Source organism: Aulonocara stuartgranti (genome assembly GCF_965226115.1).
Source record: "Aulonocara stuartgranti genome assembly, chromosome: 14".
NCBI lineage: Eukaryota > Metazoa > Chordata > Actinopteri > Cichliformes > Cichlidae > Aulonocara > Aulonocara stuartgranti.
The window spans coordinates 33031557-33047601 of NC_138950.1; the positions used below are offsets into that span (position 1 = coordinate 33031557).

Consider the following 16045-nt stretch of genomic DNA (forward strand, 5'->3'; position numbering starts at 1 on the left):
GCCATAGCATAACCAGTGAAGGAGCAGCCCGCCCTATCTGAAGGTTTAAGATGATGCACATTTATATTTTCAAATCTGTGTTACTGGAAATTAGGCACAAAAGACTTTTCTTGAAAACGCCATCAAAACCACTTTTCAATCTGGAGTCAAGGTGCCAATATGCTCCGTGACAGACAGACAGACAGACAGGCAGGCAGGCAGGCAGGCAGGCAGGCAGGCACACACACACACAGCGATGGGAGAGCTACATAGAGGTCAGAAGGGACCACGGCTTCAACATCCTGTCCAATGTTCGGTGATGGCATATGGACTCTTGGATATTGTTCTTTCCAGGTCTCAGGGTTTTGGATGCCTCACAGAAGATGAATCATTCTGTGGTCAATAATGGTTTCAGATTGGAGGTCAAGTTAAGGATTAGAAGTGTTTAGCAGCAAAATAATTTGAACCACGCTGCAACATATTAAATAGCACTTGGGGAAAAAAAGGGAAAAAAAAAAAAAAAAAAAAAGTTAGTGGGCATGGACACTGTGGCTGGCTTAAAATATGCTGGCTGATACAGGCTTGGGTCTAGACCTATTACCATTCTTACATTTGTGCTTACATTCGTGCTTGTAATTGCCTACATTTAAGTGCCAACTTCTTGTCATGGACTGACCCAGAAACTGCACCCATTAACCTGAAAACTGCATTAAGTGTTTTTGTTTGTTTTACATTGTTTAATACACCTACAGTTAGCCACAGAGTATGATAACCACTGGCTTTAAGTTTTCTCATCTTCATTCAAAACCATTATTACGGAACTGCTTTTACATGTATTTGTATATTTTTTTCTCTATTAGATCATGGGCATGCAATTATTAGCTGTCAACTAGCCAGGTAACTTACAGCTAATGTGTCCTTACTGTCTAATAACTCCTGCGAGAACCTCTATACCTACGATTTTATTTAAATAACTCAACAGATTTGGACCACCTCGGCCTAAACTGTAGCTATTTTTAAATGGGTGTAACCACTTTTGTGTTCTACTTCTGTTCTTTTAAATGTTCACTTCCTAAAGAACACACACTGCCCTCGTACAAGACCCTTAACCACTGACTACACTGGCATCTTTAACTAGGTGCATGAGTGTTGAGCACCTGTCGCCTTGCCAGTGCAACTCTGCTTCAGTCTTTTATCATCTACTAATAATTAACAGGACAATCGGTTTGAGGCAACTGAGGAACAATTCAAATGTAGTTTACAAACACTAGGGAAAGCAATTAAGCATTCTCCAAAACAGGAAAGATGAGGCCAGGAGACATCGCCCATCAGCGAGGAGAGTGGTGATTATGAAGAAGTGCAGCTTTTAACGATTTGACATTTTTAATGATGGTTAGAGGGAAGAGGCAGTGAACCATTTATCAGTAGAAGGCCCTTGGGACACTACAGCCCACGATAGTTTCCAGCTCTGTGTTTCAATTCAAAAACACTTTCATAACCAATCACTTCTACTGTCTGAGCAGCTCATGGGCCAAGACCAAAATAGTGGCCAGTAAAGATAAGCTTTATCTTTATTGTACAAGTTAATGTCTGGTATGAGGATGAACAACCCTGTTAGCTGCTTTGAGGTGCTGAACCACCACCTCCTCGTATGTACCAGACAGATGAGAAACAAATAAACCCAGTGATAAAGCAAGAACATTTGAATATAAAAATTACAACCAACATGACTGGCACCACGAGTTCCTTTCTACAACTGACCTGATTGCAGTTCCAGGGAATTTTTTTTTTTTTTTTTTTTTTTTTTTTTTAAACTACCACGTTGTAACCAATAAATATGAGAAACTTCATAAAGGTTGTGACATCCGTCTATAAATTTACTGAACTGGAACCAACTACAGTGGGGCAAAAAAGTATTTAGTCAGCCACCGATTGTGCAAGTTCCCCCACTTAAAATGATGACAGAGGTCAGTAATTTGCACCAGAGGTACACTTCAACTGTGAGAGACAGAATGTGAAAAAAAAAAAAATCCATGAATCCACATGGTAGGATTTGTAAAGAATTTATTCGTAAATCAGGGTGGAAAATAAGTATTTGGTCACCTCAAACAAGGAAAATCTCTGGCTCTCACAGACCTGTAACGTCTTCTGTAAGAAGCTTTTCTGTCCCCCACTCGTTACCTGTATGAATGGCACCTGTTTGAACTCATCATCTGTATAAAAGACACCTGTCCACAGCCTCAAACAGTCACACTCCAAACTCCGCCATGGCCAAGACCAAAGAGCTTTCGAAGGACACCAGGAAAAGTATTGTAGACCTGCACCAGACTGGGAAGAGTGAATCTACAATAGGCAAGCAGCTTGGTGTGAAAAAAATCAACTGTGGGAGCAATCATCAGAAAATGGAAGACATACAAGACCACTGATAATCTCCCTCGATCTGGGGCTCCACGCAAGATCTCATCCCGTGGGGTCAAAATGATCATGAGAACAGTGAGCAAAGATCCCAGAACCACACGGGGGGACCTGGTGAATGACCTGCAGAGAGCTGGGACCAAAGTAACAAAGGTCACCATCAGTAACACACTACAACGGCAGGGAATCAAATCCCGCAGTGCCAGACGTGTTCCGCTGCTGAAGCCAGTGCATGTCCAGGCCCGTCTGAAGTTTGCCAGAGAGCACATGGATGATACAGCAGAGGATTGGGAGAATGTCATGTGGTCAGATGAAACCAAAGTAGAACTTTTTGGTATAAACTCAACTCGTCGTGTTTGGAGGAAGAAGAATACTGAGTTGCATCCCAAGAACACCATACCTACTGTGAAGCATGGGGGTGGAAACATCATGCTATGGGGCTGTTTTTCTGCCAAGGGGACAGGGCGACTGATCCGTGTTGAGGACAGAATGAATGGGGCCATGTATCGTGAGATTTTGAGCCAAAACCTCCTTCCATCAGTGAGAACTTTGAAGATGAAACGAGGCTGGGTCTTCCAACGTGACAATGATCCAAAACACAGCGCCCGGGCAACAAAGGAGTGGCTCCGTAAGAAGCATTTGAAAGTCCTGGAGTGGCCTAGCCAGTCTCCAGACCTCAACCCCATAGAAAATCTGTGGCGGGAGTTGAAAGTCCGTGTTGCTCGGCGACATCCCCAAAACATCACTGCTCTCGAGAAGATCTGCATGGAGGAATGGGCCAAAATACCAGCTACTGTGTGTGCAAACCTGGTAAAGACCTATAGTAAACGTTTGACCTCTGTTATTGCCAACAAAGGTTATGTTACAAAGTATTGAGTTGTATTTTTGTTATTGACCAAATACTTATTTTCCACCCTGATTTACGAATAAATTCTTTACAAATCCTACCATGTGGATTCATGGATTTTTTTTTTTTCTTTTTCACATTCTGTCTCTCACAGTTGAAGTGTACCTCTGGTGCAAATTACTGACCTCTGTTTTAGGTGGGGGAACTTGCACAATCGGTGGCTGACTAAATACTTTATTGCCCCACTGTATATTTAAAAAGGTCATGCGTCTGTTTAATCACACTTAAATTCAATTCTAAATTTCCTGCAGGTTTTGTTCATTTGATAAACCAACATGACTTGAGCTGAGTAAATTAAACGCCACTTTAGAAAAAAAAAAAAAAAAAAGGAGCAATGTCATTATAAATGTTTAACCCCAGTGCAAATGATTATCTTTTGGCCAGAGGCTGACTCCTTTGTCACAATTCTCATCTTCTTAGGTGTGCTATATTATGGCTGGGCAACAAACATACCAGCTCTATGACACATCCATCGCCAGTGCTTTTATTAGGAAGGTTTTTTTTTTTTTCCCTGAGTGATTGAGTTTGATAATTTAGTGGCGAGTCTCCTCACGGTAAATAATTTACTTGTACATAGTACCACGCAGGGGTGCATTATATCTTTCTGTAGCATTCAACTAGAACTGCTCTGGGGATGTTTCCCCATCATGTACAGCGTTGGGCAAACGTCAAGACTCACTCTTCAGTTCTTTATAATTTACTAGGAAATTGGGAAATACGTGAGGCAATTTCTTGAAACTAGAAATTCAAACTGAAAACTGATATCCAGAACACTGGACACACTTTTTTTTACAATAAAAAATAAAATAAAAAATTAGAACAATGCTGGTTCATGCAACTGTATTCAGCTACCACCCGCGTTTATTTCCTGTGCATCTGGTAATTTGGCACAAAACTTTTTATTTTATTTTATTTTTTTTAATTGCTGATCAAACAGAGTGGGTAAGTTCAGCTGCCACAGTTTCTAATTGCTGGTAAAGTTTCAAAACATCAATCTAAGAATTTATGACAGACATAGAAAGTTTTACTTACAATCGGGCAGGCTGGATAACACCTCCTGCCTTGCTCTCACACTAACATTATTCTTTTATTATTATTATTAGACACAGTCATAGCTCCACTACTTTGGTCCCCCACTTGTCCAGTCTCCTCAAACTTTTTTAAGAAACCACTGCACACCATGCTGAGATATGTTAAGGTTTTGGCCAATAAATCTTTCAGAATCACCTTGTTGATTCAAATCAACAAGGTTTACTGCTCGATTCATAGATTTGGTGGGTAGCTTACCAAACAAAAGAAACATCTGAAAATGATCAGATACATTGACTGGGCTGAAAGTGAGCGAAAAAGCAGCCAATATCCCAAAAAAAACTCAGACTTCTTCAGAAAGCTTGGCGAACGATTGCTCAAGACCACTTTTATTCATTCATTTTAGAATTTAAAGATAAGTCATCTTGTGAGTCATGTTCAGATTCCTCCTGCTACAAGAGGGAAAAAAACAACAACATTTTAATAGCATAATGAGCTGTGCTCAAAAATGACTTGACAAGCTCTGCATGTAGGCCATGGGATGGTCGTGACGACATTGAGCTTAACTGGAAGGCATGTTAGCAGATCAAAAGTGCCATGTCACTTTGAGCAGTTAAATAAGCTCAATCTTCTATAGTTGAGAGCTTGTGGCCTCATCTACCCTGAAGTCACACATAAGTCATTAGCTACAGTCAAACACGGACTGAATTTACTTGGATAATTAATGGGTTTTTTGCTCAAGGACTTGACTGACGTCCAATTAAAAATGCAAAACAATATTTGGAAGAAAGGGGAAGAAGGAAAAAAAAAAAAAAAAAAAAAGACACGGGTGTGAAAACTGTCTTCTCCTGTTTGTGTCACTTTCATCTAAGCAATTTCCTCCCCCAGTGTCCCAGAAACACTCAGCCTCAAAGACATTCGTCTGTCCCAAACTCAAGAGAACTCACTACAAAACAAAGCTTTACAATTACCTTCTCTGAACATGTAGATAAACAATAGTGCAATAAATCTACAGGCTAAATTTTCAAACAAAGATTGGCATTTGCCACCATTAAAATATATTCCTCTCTTCATTTAAACCGGACACCTGACCTACTAAACCGTAAACTACTCAAGAAAAAAAAAAAAAAAAAATGTAGAGAAAGTGGAAAGATTAATAGGGTTCTTTAGATGGACCAACTGCTGTGAACAAAGGATGCTGACATCTTGCAGAACAATACAGCAGGCAACAAAGACGTTGAACATCAGTAGAACAACAGGATCCCTAGGGCATAGATGTAGGAGCACAGCTCAATTATTCATGTCAGTGAACTACAGCTAAACAATGGTTAGGCTCTCGGGACGGTTGCAAATACAGGTGGAGGCATGTGTATGTGCAAGACCCATCAACAAAAATAAGATGAGAAACCACCTTTTGGTGTGAGAGTTAAAATTCCTGGATAAAAATAGACCTTTGGGCGCTCAAACTCTGTAAGCACTGCTGATGGTAGGGCTGCTCGATTATGGCAAAAATGATAATCACGATTATTTTCACTGAAATTGAGATCACGATTATTTGACGATATTTATTTAACCCTTTAAGACCTACTATAGAATCAAGTCCACCAGAGCTTATATTTTTTTTTTTTTTACACATGCTGTAGTGCCATTTGTGGGAGCATTTCAAGTTGCTATACATCAATACAACTGTTATAGCCCATATTTTAATAATATGTATGCATTAAGTGCATAGTAATTACATAAATTGCAAAAAAGTGCAATAAACTACAAAAAAAAATTGAAAATCGCTTTTGTTTTGTTTACATATATTTCTACTTGGAGAAGTTTAAGAGGTTTATCCCTCAAAACTTTAAATACAATAAAGTTGCAAAAAATAGTTTCCCACCACAGGAAATTTATTTTGAGTGTCTTCATAGTTTTATTTTGGAGATACAGCAATTTTTATATACTGCAGGAAAAACAAAAAACAATCCTATGATGCAAATTTGCAAAGAAAACAGCATGTGCATCATTTCACTGTGGGAAGTGTTACGAACAGCTGATAGGAACGGCAAAGCGTGTTTCTGGAATATTATGTTTTTGTTCCTGCAAGCGCTTTTTATGCAATTTTTGCAAAGCTATATGTGGAACGAAACCATGACCGAGGACAAGCTGATGGCATCAGATGTAAGTACAACTCCTCCGGTTTCATGTGCAAAACAAATTATTGCGCTAGCTTACACGGTTCAGGTTCTACAGGGATTTAAAAATAGTTACGCAAAACGGAGCGTGCTGCTCTGACCGGCTTTAAAGGGTTAACAATGACTTTAAAAAAAATAATATAAAATAGTGTGCAACACCACTGAAGTTTTTTTTTTTTTTTTTAAACTCTTTTCAACCAACAGCAGTCACTCTCCTCTCCAAATAACTATAGCTTTCCGAGCTTCCCTCGGGTCCTCTTAATCAGCGGTCTCCACCCTTTTTTGCGCCACGGACCGGTTTATGCCCGACAATATTTTCACGGACCGGCCTTTAAGGTGTCGCGGATAAATGAGGGAGGGGCTAATAATAGGCTCAGTCATTTTTAATGATCGTTGAAAGCCCAGATCGTAATCGTGATTAAAATTCGATTAATTGAGCAGCCCTACTGAAAATACATACAGGAGGCAGGGACGCACAAACAACAACTGCAGGTGGCAAAAGAATAAATAAATAACATTGTCCAAATCACTGACTAGGCACCACTAAAGCAGTAAACAAGGTTAGAAACCATGAGGATTAAAAAGACTTACTTTATTGAGAGGGAAAGTCTGAACCACGTTCATCTGAACTCAGTGGCATGTAGAATGTTTTCCTGTCAGAAACTGACTGTTAACACAATAAGTATTTACATGGATAGTTGGACATAAAGGCCACTATCATGAAATGAGCACAGCTGGTGACCGCTCCACAACAATTTATACAGGTTTTGCTACACACTTATCCCATTGCCACAAGATTTACCATAGTCAGTGCACAGCTCCAAATGAAAAAGCCACAAGACTATCGACAAAGTTAAACATTGCATCTGGAGTTGGTTTACTCACACTCTGATAATCATATGCCTCTGCTTCAGCATATTGACAAAATGCATCCACCACCCTCCTGTTATCCCTTCAATTCTGTCTCAGTAAGCTGACAGCAGGCTGCTGTAGGGCTGCTCAATTAATCGAATTTTAATCACGATTACGATCTGGGCTTTCAACGATCATTAAAAATGACTGAGCCGATTATTAGCCCCTCCCTAATTTATCCGCGACACCTTAAAGGCCGGTCCGTGAAAATATTGTCGGGCATAAACCGGTCCGTGGCGCAAAAAAGGTTGGAGACCGCTGATTAAGAGGACCCGAGGGAAGCTCGGAAAGCTAAGCAGAAGTTATTTGGAGAGTGACTGCCGTTGGTTGAAAAGAGTTTAAAAAAAAAAAACTTCAGTGGTGTTGCACACTATTTTATATTATTTTTTAAAGTCATTGTTAACCCTTTAAAGCCGGTCAGAGCAGCACGCTCCGTTTTGCGTAACTATTTTTAAATCCCTGTAGAATCTGAACCGTGTAAGCTAGCGCAATAATTTGTTTTGCATATGAAACCGGAGGAGTTGTACTTACATCTGATGCCATCAGCTTGTCCTCGGTCATGGTTTCGTTCCACATATAGCTTTGCAAAAATTGCATAAAAAGCGCTTGCAGGAACAAAAACATAATATTCCAGAAACACGCTTTGCCGTTCCTATCAGCTGTTCGTAACACTTCCCACAGTGAAATGATGCACATGCTGTTTTCTTTGCAAATTTGCATCATAGGATTGTTTTTTGTTTTTCCTGCAATATATAAAAATTGCTGTATCTCCAAAATAAAACTATGAAGACACTCAAAATAAATTTCCTGTGGTGGGAAACTATTTTTTTTGCAACTTTATTGTATTTAAAGTTTTGAGGGATAAACCTCTTAAATTTCTCCAAGTAGAAATATATGTAAACAAAACAAAAGCGATTTTCAATTTTTTTTAGCTTATTGCACTTTTTTGCAATTTATGTAATTACTATGGACTTAATGCATACATATTATTAAAATATGGGCTATAACAGTTGTATTGATGTATAGCAACTTGAAATGCTCCCACAAATGGCACTACAGCATGTAAAAAAAATAATATAAGCTCTGGTGGACTTGGTTCTATAGTAGGTCTTAAAGGGTTAAATAAATATCGTCAAATAATCGTGATCTCAGTTTCAGTGAAAATAATCGTGATTATCATTTTTGCCATAATCGAGCAGCCCTAGGCTGCTGTGTACGTCTGCACTTCTTGTACCAACATACACAAACACACCATTGCATAATACGTTATCCGAGGTGAGATGATTCACTGAGGCTGTGTATGTGGACTGTGGCCTTGTGCTGACCCAGCGGTTTGGGTACACTGTTTTGCATGCAGCAGTTAAAGAGAGACAGCACAGACCGCATATACTGCTACAGACAGGTAAGTGGGGTCAATCAGATAAATCTGGTAGTTTTGCATCTCTATATCAATAATGGAATCTTGATTATTTGGAAATCATGCACATATGAAAAGAGATCACAGACAGGAGCACTTTAAATGCAATTCAAATTAACTCATTCACTGCCAGCCATTGGCAGTGAATGAGTTAAACCCATTGACTCATTCACTGCAATTGACGGCTATAGACGTCAATGGCAGTGAATGAGTTAAAAACAGGAGGGATGGAATGAGTTGCCAAGTTTGGGGGCGTTCCTGACCCTAAAGCCCATCTCACAGGGCATTTTACAGCCTTCCTACACCACAGTTGGTTTCCCTTTGCCTGCAAAGGCAAAGAGAGCCAAATGGGGCTTGAATGCCTCAGGAGACTGTAGTCGCAGTGTTAGCAACAAAAGAGCTGCAGTCAACTATTGAAAGTGATCCACAGATCAAGACACATGCAGGCAAACTTAAGATCTTACTGCTTAATAGCAAAATAAATACTTTTTTTGGAAGTAATCAGTTGCAACTAGTGTTACACTGTTGGAAATAGTTTTTTTTTGATGCACATGCCGTTTCTTTGCAGCAAGTTGGGAAAAGAAAAACTATAGCCAGCCGAAGATACAGTCTTTCACACAAGGCCCTTGTGAGAAAACGTCCCAGCGCCATAAACAAACCACAGGAGCCATCTCGCGTTACATTTGTAAAGGCATGATCCCCGTTTATGTAGTTGAGAAGGACAGCTTTCGTGACCTCGTCAAAGTCCATGATCCGAGGTACGTAAGCACTTCAGTAAAGTTGCCTCGCTTGTATGACGCATGCCGGGCCAAAGTAGAGAAGGATGTTTGCAGTGTCGTGCATTATGCCTTGACGACTGACCTATGGATGAGCAGAGATACGCAGCCCTACATGAGCGTAACCATCCATTTCATTAACAAAGACTGCACCCTCTGCGCTCGCTGTTTACAGACTGCGTACTTTCCCGATGACCAAAGGTCAGGTGGTATATCGTGATATAAAATAATTCATATCGTGATAAATATGTTTTCCATATCGCCCAGCACTAGCTGAAACTAATGAAAGCTTGGCTCATAGACCGTTTCAAGACAGGAAAATAGAGACTACAGGATGATCATGATATCCTAAGTAGCTGAACATTTGGGTGCAGCTCTACAAGAGTAATTTTCATTCATAGGAGTTTGTACTTCTATACACACACTGTGCCCAGCTTCTGTGAAAAGTACAGAAGCGTAGGTGGAAACTTTCTCCAAGAGGAGCTCTTTACACCACATCCTTCTTAGATGCGAAAGATAAACAGCCCTGGTATTTTGTCGCTCCCTCTACACACTCTGCTGAGAAAATCCTTGGTGTGCCTGGAGGGCTGGGTAAAAAAAAAAAAAAAAAAAAAAAAAAAAAAAAAACCCTAAATAGCACCAGGTACCACCAGGTGGCACGCAGTATTCTGATCTTCTAGTCATACATTCAGTGCCTGAAGTAAGAATGCAATGAGCAGGGTTTTCTCAATTGTTTTGCATGTTAAAGGAAACCTTTTGCTTAAAAGACGAAGAGGCTTTGCATCAATACAGTCTATTATCAGTGTCATGATAGAGACTGGGTGGACACTATTATTCAATAGCAGACAAAGGCCACAAACGACCCATCTGAAAGCCAGTGGTAGTCACAGCTGAACCTGGTGGGAAATGTTGCTGCTTTGCATACAGTCCCTGCTGTTCAATCACCCTTATCAGGACAGGGCAACAAAAGCAATAGGTGGATTTGTTTCTCCACCCCCAACCCCAGCCAACAAGAGTGGCTAAAGCCTTAGGGCAAATCCATCCAGCATTTGCCCTTTGGACTAAAGCCTCTCTGAAAAATGTTATCCTCCATCAGTAACACTTGTTAAGAAAGAAAAAAAAAAAAAAAAAACTCATCTAAACTGCCTTTAAGAGCAACTAAACATGAGTGGGAGCAATTTAAAAGAGCCGTTCAATTTACTGTGAGCCACTCAAGTAAATGGTAAATGGCCTGTATTTTATATAGCGCTTTATTAGTCCCTAAGGACCCCAAAGCGCTTTACATATCCAGTCATCCACCCATTCACACACACATTCACACACTGGTGATGGCAAGCTACATTGTAACCACAGCCACCCTGGGGCGCACTGACAGAGGCGAGGCTGCCGGACACTGGCGCCACCGGGCCCTCTGACCACCACCAGTAGGCAACGGGTGAAGTGTCTTGCCCAAGGACACAACGACGAGACTGTCCAAGCCGGGGCTCGAACCGGCAACCTTCCGATTACAAGGCGAACTCCCAACTCTTGAGCCACGATCGCCCCAGTAAGTAATTAGATCCTATTACAAGAGTGCAAACACAGGGACACTGCCGGCCTTTTAAAATGACCTGCTGTCCCATAAAGCCCAGGCTGGGCCCTGCTCAGCACTGGCTTGCTCTTAATGGGATTTCACAACATTAACATTCTACTGAGTCAGCATCAGACACACTGACTACAGCCTTGCTCTGCTGAAACAGCCTGGGCTCTGAGTGTACATCTTTACTACCGAGTGCAAGTCTCTGTTAAAGTGAGCGTGGGATGGAGGGATTAACCAGACAGATAAAAGTGGAATTCTAGAGACAGTATTCAATTTTTGTCTATGGAGGGAAAGTGTCTCCTAACAGTTTCAATCCATTTTTTTCACTTATTAAAAAATTATGAGCATTGCAAGTGCTGCTTGAAAATTGGGTTACACACCCTTCTGTTGCGTTTTTATTTCAGCACAGTGCTCTTTCCTGACAATGTTTGAATTGGAAAGTATCCACATCAGTCATCCCAGGCTCTGTCACGTGTCCCACATTTATATTTTACTTGGGACATCCATACAGATATTCTAACCACCATCAAAGCACATTTTAGCATTCTGTATAAGCTTGTGATAATGACGCCATCTATGATTGCCTGACTAGCACAACTGCTCCCTTACGGCAGAAATTGCGATTACTTTCTTGAATATTGTAATTATTTAAAACAAACGTTCTAATACTATATGAACATTATATAAAAGAAAATTTAAAAAAGGAAATAAACACAAAGACAAAAAAATTAAAAAAATTAAAAAAAGCCCGAGCCTGTGTCCTTGATGGTGATCGAGGACACAGGGTCTTTTAACATTAGACATGAGTTGGACACCGACCATAGAGTCCATCTCACAAAGACAACCACCAGTCTCTGCAAGCCTGCCATCACCACAGGATGTTTACACAAAGGGACTGACTGCCTCAGGGAGACCAGAAAGCTGACGGCTATCCTGTGTATAAGTGGATCATGAGACACTGAGCGATCTGGAGACAAATGCTGGAGTGGGAGACCGATAATCCCTCCACAGCACACTCTCACCTATGGAAACCCTGAGTTAACCAGAAATATACTGGTTAAACTCAAGGTTAACCAGTATATTTCTGGCAACCAACCGAGTCAAGTCCCTTTTGGCAAAGAGTCACATCACAGAAGATTTCCACTTGTTGGTGCAGACTGACTCAAGTGGATTTAAAGCCCCTTTTCCATTAGTACCTACTCAGATCGACTCACCTTGGATCGCCACAACTCTACTCCGATTGCAACGCGTCTGAGAGTCCCGCAACACTACAACAAAGGTGGACGTCTAGGCAAGAATATACCTGCTGCTCGGTGTATGAGCTTTTTATCAGACTCAGTGACCACAGCATTGTTTTTTTGTTGCATTTTCCCTTGTTGCCAGGTTTTAAAAAAAAAAAAAGAAAAAAAAAGTGGTTTTTATGAATAAGTCACTCTCATAATTCATCAAGTGACACCACAGGCATGCAGTCTTAAGACATCACATTTTAGTACCTACTCGGAGCGCTTGGAAGCCCGGGCAAGCAGGTACTAACAAAAGAACCAGGTACTGTGACCTAATGGAAAAACCTGAAAACCATAGCGAACCATGCCGAGTTGATCCAAGTAGGTCCAATAGAAAAGGGGATTTATTCTTGCCACATCCGCGAGTCCACTAGGGTACACTTTGATCCCTGTGAAGTAAACGAGTATCCGTAAGCACAAGGGTTTGTCCAAACCACATTTTATGTTAAAAACTTTAAAATAACAGGGAGAGCTAATCATGGTGTCTCAATGGTAACATCCTAGCAGCAAAGCGAGTTTGTTTAAAAAAAATAAAATAAATTTTAAAAAAAACCCACAACAAATATTAAGAATAGATTTCCTGTCCACATCCTGAACAAAAAAGCAGATAGTCTCATTTTTAGAGACATTGGCAGGACAGGGTTTGTAACAGCCGGAGGAGACAGTAAAGCAAAATTTATGCTCTGTTCAAACTGTATATCAGATAACTGGAGACTCCAACTGCTGCACCAAATGACCTTGCCATTTTTAGGGCTCAGTCTTTCAATGTTTGGATCCAGACAAACCTTAGAAAGTTGTCCAAGTGTAACTCGTGGTTCAGACTGTAGAAATATCAGAAATGCTACGCCGAAGAATTTATGGTCTTTATGTTATATGCAGATTATTGATGGAAAGCAGTAAATAAGAGCCAGAAAGGGTCTACTGCACCACTTCTGCATACGTCACAACGATCTATGGCTTGCATTAGATGTGGATAAATAAATGGCGGTAGTTGGTACCTTGGTGAACAAAAGACACATTCAGTATAGTCTGAAGGTGGAAAATTCATTTATCTATCACAATCTAAGTGGCATAACCTTATGATCAGTTTATCATAAAGATTTTACAAAACTAGTATGTGATGAGCAATTACGTTGCATTCGTGAACCTCATAGCACCAATTGGTGAGATTCCTATATGGGGGAAATGCACATCCAAAGACCCCACTCACTAAAAATCAATCCAGATCACTGATCATTAAGTAAGGTCTACTTGAGCAGGTTAAACTATGTCACAGAGGCGGTTTGTTATCACACACATACCCCACAGTCAGTGGACTCTAATCAACCATGAAAATCCAGAAGCTGAAGAAATACCAATTCCCTGCTTTTTAAATGCACGAAGTGGCTACTATCTTTTATATGACTGAAGATGACCCATAATATAAACTAAACATAAATCAGAACTCAACTGCTGACTTCTAACGCCATGTTTACATTTATGCATGGTCAAAGTGAGGTGAGCTGACGTCATGATAGCCACAGGGTCGAAATCCAGATGGCTGGAAGTGGAGTGCAGGGGTCATTAGCCCCTCTATTAGGAGAAGATAAGCTTGCCGTTGTACTGTATGGGAAGCTAGTTAACATTCACACCATGTTCAGTGCCGCCTCTGATGGAGCTGTGGAAAGTGCTTGCCTGTTGAAAGATTCTGGCTTTTGTTTATTACACTGTTGACAACTAAAAACACGATCCAACCAACCACCACAATGGTTTGCCTAGCTGCCACATCAGCCAGCTATGCTCTCCATCTTACCATCTGCTGTGGTCCACCCACACAAATCTCCCATAACACTTGATCTGGACAGTAGCCTGACAATACCCTGGAGGGCAAAGCAGATGGTGTGGTTACAGGCTAGGCGTTTAGCCTTGAATAGCAGGCAGGCTTAAGATTAAATGGCCACTGAATGGAGTCAAACAGCCTAGCTGCTATTGGTTGAAACACACTCTGCTACCTACCTTGTTTGCTCACATGGAAAACAGCCCGTTTCAGGAAAAGAAGTTCACCAACTAGCGAAATTAAACCAATCAGGCAGCACACATGTGAAAACATCTCAAGACCTCAGGCATTCAGGTGGTGAAAACTGTGCTTAAAAAGTGCCTTTAAGCAGCTTATAAACACAAGGAAAACTAGTTTCATGCATGATCCTTTAAAACGGCAAAGAAATAAATTAAAAAAAATAGTTTGGTGTTGACACATTTTAGTCAACTACAATACAGGTCGATTGACTTAATGCTGCAGCAATGTCATCTTAATGCATTCGGGCACGACTGACTCCCTACGAAGCCATTTAGATAAGTATACCAAGCCTATATACGCCAGCTGAAGCGCCAGTCCTAGCTGCTCAACAAGTTAGCCTTAAACATAACAATGACCGACCTGCTCTCAAAAAGCTTATGCCGAAATACTCAGAAAATACCTTTAAGTTTAGTTATTCTTTGTGTCGTCTGTCATCAAGGAGGGGAGCACGAAAACAAGACCCGAACATTTAGTGAGTTCGGGAGAACGCTCCCGTCTCCGGGCTGTTCGTGAGAAGAAGGTAACGTCGCTTTCTCGAGCCTCAGAAATCAAACAGGCAAAGTTTGAGTTCGAGGAGTTTTCTGCTTCCCGCAATGCAAAGCGACGAGCGTCCTTTACAGACTCTGTAGTTTCTGACTGATAGAAAAAGAAAAACTAACTTACCACACACAGACCTCCGGCAAGCGCATCCAAAGCTGGAGGGTTTCGAGAAAGCCGACCCGACGAAAGAAAAAACTAAACCACCTCTCACGACGCCAAGTTTCCTCTTTCCTCAGTGAAAACGACTGCTCGGAATTAATACGTAGAATAACATGTAATAGTTACGGTAATGACTTTACGCTAAAGACAAACAAAAACCCACACAGACCTAATCCAACACGGTATACGTCCGTGTTGACGAAGTGAAAGGACGCCTTACGAACAGCGAGCGGCTTTCTTTGTTCCTCCTGCCTGCAGCGGCTGTTCCGCGGATATTATCGCCGTTCATGTGTCCCTGACAGCCGCTGATTGGCTGGAGGGTCGGGATCAAGAAAAGGTGACTAGCGTTAAGCTAGCAGCCCAGCAAAGCGTTTCCGGTCACGACGCCCGAAGAGAAACGCTTCACTTAAAAACGGCATTTTTTTAAAGCGAATTTGTGTCCAGTCTACAAGCATGGCGTTATAAGAACACGCACCGAACGACGTCGTGGAGTGTTTTTGTGAGCTTTTGTTGCCAAATGCTATTTTTTCCCTGAAGGTGTCTACATGTGTGCTTTTATTTTGTGTGTCGGCTTCTCCGCACTTCCTGTTACACTCTCGCTTTTACAGCTGAGGCAGGGTGGAGACCACTTCATGCCTTACATAGTTTTACGCTGAGCTTAATCACAACGGCTCAGTGCCTTTGCAGTGTATTAACGTGAACTTGGAGCACTGGTTCTACTTTTTGTTATGAAAAAGTATATAAGAAAATATTTCTATAATTGAGACTATGTCTTGGTGACACACACAATATGTAATCCAACCATTCCATAGA

General features: G+C 41.0%; 1 protein-coding gene across 4 annotated transcripts in view; it reads right to left on the bottom strand.

Annotated features, from left to right (window-relative positions):
• Positions 1-15544, bottom strand: part of LOC309687256 (SPRY domain-containing SOCS box protein 4-like) — a 55832-nt gene extending 40288 nt beyond the window's left edge. For 2 of the 4 annotated variants that reach the window (XM_082502084.1, XM_082502082.1), the window contains exon 1: positions 15197-15544. The gene's annotated coding sequence lies outside the window, so the exon portion shown is untranslated. Of the gene's footprint in view, positions 1-12780; positions 12867-15196 lie in introns of those variants that run through there. The other 2 variants (XM_082502085.1, XM_082502083.1) reach the window with 2 other exon arrangements.
• Between the last annotated feature and the right edge of the window lie 501 nt (positions 15545-16045).